Here is a 6,394-nt window from a genome sequence, read left to right as displayed (position 1 = left end):
AGACTCACAGGAAACACTGAATTGAGCAGAAGGAAAAGAGAGAGTCTAGCTGTTCTCCAGGCAGTGAGAAGAGTCTCTGTGCGTGAGAGCCAGCTCCATACACGCTCCAAACGCATCCCCCCAAGTCAACACACGCCCTTTGGGAAGGGCCACGGGGCGCGGCTCACCTCTCAAAACCATCAGCAGAAGACGCAAGCAGAAGGTAACACCCCCCCCACCACTGTCGGTGTTGCACTAGAACAACAAGGCATCGAGGTAAGAGCACTTGGTGAAAAAGAGCAGCCATGTGGGTTAATTTAACGGGAGAACTGAAACCATACAGTTAAAAATGCGACTGCACAGAAATTTCTACTCTCAAAAGCCGTGTTGTGGCGTGAGGGAGGGTTTCCGTGCGTCCTCCTCACGTTTGTGCTTCAGCTGCATAAAGGAACCGTTGAGAACCGCCCAGCTTCGGGCACCTACAACTTGCTGATTGACGCTTTAAAACCTCATTTGAAGCGATTAGTTTGCATAATCCAATTACTTTTACACACTTAAAGGTCTAGTATTTCAGTCAGAAAGCAGCTGTTAGGTGTGGACTGCACAAACTCCCTTCAGAGAGTGAATTTAAGTGGGATGACAGAACCCTAGAACAAAAAAAGCCTCTGAACGTCCATTAAAAGAAAAGCATCACAGCCACACTGGTGGATAAAGCCAAGGAAGCGGGAGCTCTGGATCTGGCTCCGGATTCAGGAAACTGCCCCAGCTCACAAGGTACTGCCTCAAGGAGGTGCCGCTCTCAGCGGCATCCTCTGGCCAGGGGCAGGACCATTTGGGCCCAGCAGCAAGTCAGCAGAGCCTGGACAGGAGACAGAGAGGAAAGAGCAGCCTGTCCACGTCTGAACGCCTGGGAATACACGACCTAGAAGGGTAAGCGATCAAGAGCAAACCCAGCTCTTTGGGAGCTTAACACCTGTACAAACGCCACTGAAGCCCCATCCCACGCTCTCACAGAGGTGGAGACCACCAGCCATCCCAAACGCTTCTGCAGAAAGCCAGAGGGACCGCTGAAGCGCACCCCGGACACGCAGGAATCCCTACGGAACGATCGCTGAGAAAGAAAAAACCACACAGAGATGAACTTGCTCCACGCTCCTCACGCCTGGTGCCTTCCCTAACCACACCAGCTGCCCTGGCTCAGCCACGTCCCTCCAGAAGATGCTCACCGTGGATATCTAAAGCACTCAGTAGCTTGTCCAGCCCTCGGCTGCTGGACTCTGCCTGTAGCTCCACGGTGCTTTAAACCACCAAGCAGCTCGCGACAGGCTGCCCTTGCAGAAAGGCCAGGGAGGACAAGAGTTGCTTCTGAAACTGGAACCACTAGCAGTCCCAGTGCAAAAGAATCCAACCACAGCCCAGTGGCTTCGTCCATCCTGGAGCTCTTTGGCAGAGGTGCTGAACCTCCTTAAATTTCCCAGGGGCCCTGAAGCATCAAACCATGAAAGCGTAATATGGGAGCTCCTGGTCGCTGAAGCAAGAGGTCCATGTGTAACGCGACGCTGCTTGATGACAGGATTGGTGGCCTGCAGCACACATCGTGGCACTTCCATCACTATGTATTAAAGAGCAGCAGCCAACCAGAAAATCTGCGTACAACTAAGCCTCGAATCTCCTCCTTTGTCGCCACTATTAACAAAATACCTTCTGCTTTGGTGATGGTGCAGGTGTTTTGAGGAAGCCCCCTGGAAGCCTCAATAGCCTAAAGGAGGGAGGAAACACAAGACATTTCCTGCAGTTACAGGCCACGCCTTTGTGGGTAACTCAAGGTGACCCCAGCCCCGTAACACAAGAGCTCCAGGGTCTGGTTTCCCTTCTGCAGGCAAGCCGAGCTGGATGTTCCTCACTGTGGCCTGTTCACCTTCCCCTCCTCCTCCAAGCTGCAAAAGGACTGAGGTGTTAGCTCCATTGCAGAGTAACTCAGGTCAAAAGGGACCTCAGGAGGTCTCTGGTCCAACCTCCTCTCAAAGCAGGGTCAGCTTCGAGGTCAGACCAGGTTGCTCAAGGCTTTGTCAAGACCCGGCCGATCTCTAAAAGCACCAGAAACGGAGACTGCACCGCCTCCCTGTACAACCTGTTTCACTGCTTGACCTCCTCATCTCTCACATTTCAGCTTATGTCTCTTACTCCCACCACACCTCGCTGGAAAGCCAGTCTCCATCTTCTCGATGACCTCCTCAGAGGTATCATAGGGCTGCTGGTAGGTTCCTCCGAAGCCTTCTCCTCTCCAGGCTGAACAAGCCCAGTTCCCTCAGCCTCTCCATGGGAAAGTGCTCAGGCTGTCGGACCGCCTTTGGTCTCGAACTCACTCCAGTTTAAGTGAAGGGAGACCCAAGATGTGCTCTAACAACTGCTGAGCCATTGGCGGGACAACCACATCCCTTGACCCGCTGCCAGTGTTCCTCTTTGCCCGGCCTCAGATGCCGCCAGTCTCCACCAGCTCATGCTTGGCTTGCAGCCCACCACGTCCCGCAGGGTTAGTCCTCCCAGGTACAGGACTTTGCATTTGTCCTTGTTGAATCTCACGAGGCTTCTGTCCACCCGTTCCTCCAGCCTGCCTTGGCCCTCCTGAACTGCAGCCCTGCCCTCCAGCGTATCAACCGGCAACATGCAGATGACCAAAGATTTAAGCAGATGCGGCATGAATTCACTGCTGCTGGCATCTGGTTTGGTGCAGCTCACTCCGAGATGAGGAGAGGGCAGAAAGGCCACGGCAGGCAACACGACAACACTGTCACCCAAAGCAACAGCCAGGCGCAGGCTGGGACTTAAAGATGTAGTAATCTGTTAGTATTAGAAGCGGGTTGAGCTACAGGAGCAGTGCTCTCGAGAGACAATGCCGATGGGTTTGCCAACAGCCCCAAACTGCCCGTTTTCAGAGTCTTCATAATTCCGTGCTAGTGCTGAGCTTCTAGGAGATGTCAGCTTGGAGCTTCAGACAGGGGCAGAGCAGGCAGACAAGAAGCAGGCGGCTCTTCTCTGTCCAGCGAGGCAGAACCTGGCCTGGGGGTATGCAGGATCTCACCGAAGAGAAGAGCTCTGGAGGATGGCTGTGCCCCGCACACGGCTGTGCAAGGGCAGCCGGGCAAGCTCCGGAAGCCAGAATTTTCCCCAACTTGCAGAAGACAGATGTGGGAACTTCTGACGTGCCACATGTTACGTGAAGACCTTTGAAACAGCTGAATTTCAGATGCTGCAAGTTCTGGGCGAAATATCAAAAAAACAAACATAAAAATTGTCGGTATCACCAGCAATCTCCATCGAGAGGAGAGGAGGAGTGGATCCGGTCTCTTCAGGAGCTGGTAACTCTGTTCTCTCCACTTATGAAACATCCTGACAACTTCAACTCAACGTAGTTACTTTCCAGGAAAAATTTATATTCTTCTGCTCCATTTACCTGTGCAAAAAGTCCTCCAAGAGAAGCCGGTGTCTTCAGCAGCTGCTTTTGCGAGTATGGGCTATTCCTTAGAGCCCAGAACAGAAGAATGCTGCAGGTTGGGTCTGTTCCATAGACAAGTGGTGGCTACGACACACCAGTCTAAAGCAGCCCCTACGTGCCACATATCAAAAGGCTCGAGCAGTATGGCTGTGGAAGGCTTGATCTGCATTTACCCCATTTCTTCCAGTCTCCAGGAAGCCTCTGTGATCTGTCAGATCAGAGGGAGCGATGTGAACCTCTGGGCTGACCCACCCTGCTCGTGGAAAGTCAAGCCTGCTGGAGAGCAGAGCCCGGGAGCTGGTGTACTGAGCTGGACACTGGAAACCATGGCTGCATCTGGATCAGTGCCATGAGTGCTGCTTCCTCGTCTGCCCTCACCCTCCTCCTGCGCCTGCTCTGAAAGGTACCGCACAAGAAGAGCGGCCGCTCGGTACATCACGACAACGTTACTGTGCTCTTAAGAACTCTAGCTGGAGTAGACCTTTTATTTTTACTGAACTCCTCCATTTTCAGCCCCCCAAACAGACACAACTGCAGCTGCTCCATGTGGAAGCAGATACAGGGCAACTCACACTGCTGGGGCAGCAGCTGAACAAGAAACTGGAGATAAAACACAGCCCAAAGACGTAGAGGGCTTCGCAGCAAAAGGAGAAGATATTCACAGCTACGGGGGATGTTGTTCACCTGCAAAATGAAGGTTGATCGGGAAATAAAACTGTAAAGACTGGAAGAACACCGCTGTGTTGGAGAAGACTGGGAAAGCTGGGAACTGAGAGAGCCCCAGCCTGGGAGCTGCCACTTGCCAGGAGCCTCAGCCTCTCCAAGCATCATTTGGCCACCCTCCTCCTAACGCCACAGGCCTGCAAGATTCTCTCTGCACTAATGAAATGATTAATATTAAAAAGCCTCTTCTGAAACACCTGAAAGCTGGATCAGACTTACTACACACTGAGCAGCTTCACATGAGGTTTGGCTCCAGCACTGGCCAAGTTCAGGGAGAGGAGAGCTGTCACGCCGGTGGCTACGCCAAGAGTCACAGACTGTTTTTCATACCTAAATCAACCACTGTCAAGCTAAAATCACCACTAAACAGAAATTAAATCAACTTTCCAATGTTGTTTCTTCACAAATTCAAAGGGTGTCATGAGGCCAAATCTCGTTGGGAAGCACCCCCGTACCTGGACCAAGGAGTCTGTAGAACTTTTTTTCTTTCTTAAATCCTAGAGATTTCAAATTCATCGGTGCTGCAGTTTTTCTGAAGACACCCAGAAGCTGAGAAGCTTCTCTGTGTTTGAGAACAAGATTGGCTGCCCATTTTTTGCCTTCCTGACATGATATGCAGCAATTTTATCTTAAAATTAGCTTAGGGTACTTGCAGAGGAACAATCCTATCACGCACCAGAAACCCAAAATGCTGAAGCTGAGCAGTAATCAACCAAAGTGGGATTAAGCAAGAGGAACTTACTACTACCACTACAGCAGAAATGAAGTCCTATTTCTGTAGGGATCGGGCTTTTTATTCATTTTACACGAGATGCCACTTCAAGACAGCGGCTCAAGCGTAAAATGTGCAAGTGTGACCTACATAAGGGAGAGAACTTAAAAACAGCAGACGCAAGGAGAGATAAAGCCACAAGGTTCAATAAAACGAGATTTAGCAGACTAAAAAAATCCTTTCCCCGTTAGAGACTGTAGCCCTTTTCTAAGGCGTGCTCCGAAGCCTTCTGCTATTAGCAAACCGCCAACTGCAGGTGCCCATTACGGCGAGGCGGATGAGGAACGGTCTTTAAAGGATCTCCAAGGTATTTATCTCTACTAAATAAGCCTCTATTAAATCAGCTACTTGAGGGGCACTGGAGTGGGAAACAGGTTTAGCATTTTTGTTTCCACAAAGCTTGGAGCCGATCCAAACCCTCCTGTGCATCTCTCCCCACGCACTACTCGAAGAGAAGTCTGCAAACGCAGCCAGTGCTGTGGGAAGGGAGTCTCTCTTGGGCAGCCGGGATGCTGGAGAGGAGCACAGTCCCTGACCTCCGCTGGGGACGTGCCTTGTGAAATCTTGCCCTTCTGCCACTGAATGGTTGTTTCACAGCCCTGACGGGGGAAGGAGCAGAGGACCGCTCCAGGGAATGCCGGATGGCTTCACAGCAGAGCGGCTCCGCAGCACTGCGAGATGAGCTCCTTCCCACCAGGAAGGGCTTGCAGAAGACCCAACAGTCTGTACTTTAACCTGCCAGCCACATCCCTTCCTTTGGCACGTCCCTTCCCCGCACGCACTGCAGCAGACCAACCCATAGCCAAGAACTGTGAATAATTAACCACAATAACTCGTTCAGCATCGTGTCTCGGGGGAAAGAAGGAATTTCCACTTCACTGGCATCTTGCATTTCTGCCGCTCCCCTCTGGCGTGATCCACCCGGTGCTAATGATGGAGTCAGGCACCTCTGAACGCCACGGTGAACCGTGCCCGGCTTGCGGAGCCCGACACCCACACCACCTCCCAGCTGAGGGCTCACCATTATTTTCCTACAACAAAGCACTTAGGATGGAAGATACGTTGTCGAGAAACTGTTTGGTGTGTCACGCCAGCTAGGAGAAGCATTCTGCACGGCAGCACTGGTAACCTTCAAATATTAATTCACCTTCAATAATACATCCCTGTCTGGAGTTCAGAGCTGCTCAAACTTACCAGAGAAGCTCTGCAGATGTTAAGACAACAGCAGAGTGCAAACCACTAAAATATCATCCAGCCCAGCAGAGACAGGGAGCTGCTGGAGCGGGGCCAGAGGAGCCCCAGCAATGCTGGGAGGGTGGAACCCTCTGCTGGGAGGAGAGGGCAGAGAGCTGGGGGGGCTCAGCCTGGAGCAGAGAAGGCTGCGGGGAAACCTTAGTGCAGCCTGTCAGTGCTGAAAGGGGCTG

General features: G+C 52.0%; 1 protein-coding gene across 1 annotated transcript in view; it reads right to left on the bottom strand.

Annotated features, from left to right (window-relative positions):
* Positions 1 to 6,394, bottom strand: part of SMARCC1 (SWI/SNF related, matrix associated, actin dependent regulator of chromatin, subfamily c, member 1) — a gene marked incomplete at its 5' end in the record, with an annotated part of 43,911 nt that overhangs the window by 2,210 nt on the left and 35,307 nt on the right. The window lies entirely within an intron of this gene.

The sequence above is a fragment of the Buceros rhinoceros genome, unplaced genomic scaffold, assembly GCF_000710305.1.
Source record: "Buceros rhinoceros silvestris isolate BGI_N320 unplaced genomic scaffold, ASM71030v1 scaffold35967, whole genome shotgun sequence".
NCBI lineage: Eukaryota > Metazoa > Chordata > Aves > Bucerotiformes > Bucerotidae > Buceros > Buceros rhinoceros.
The sequence above is the reverse complement of the archived record's forward strand: the minus strand, read 5'-3'. Positions and strand labels throughout refer to the sequence as shown.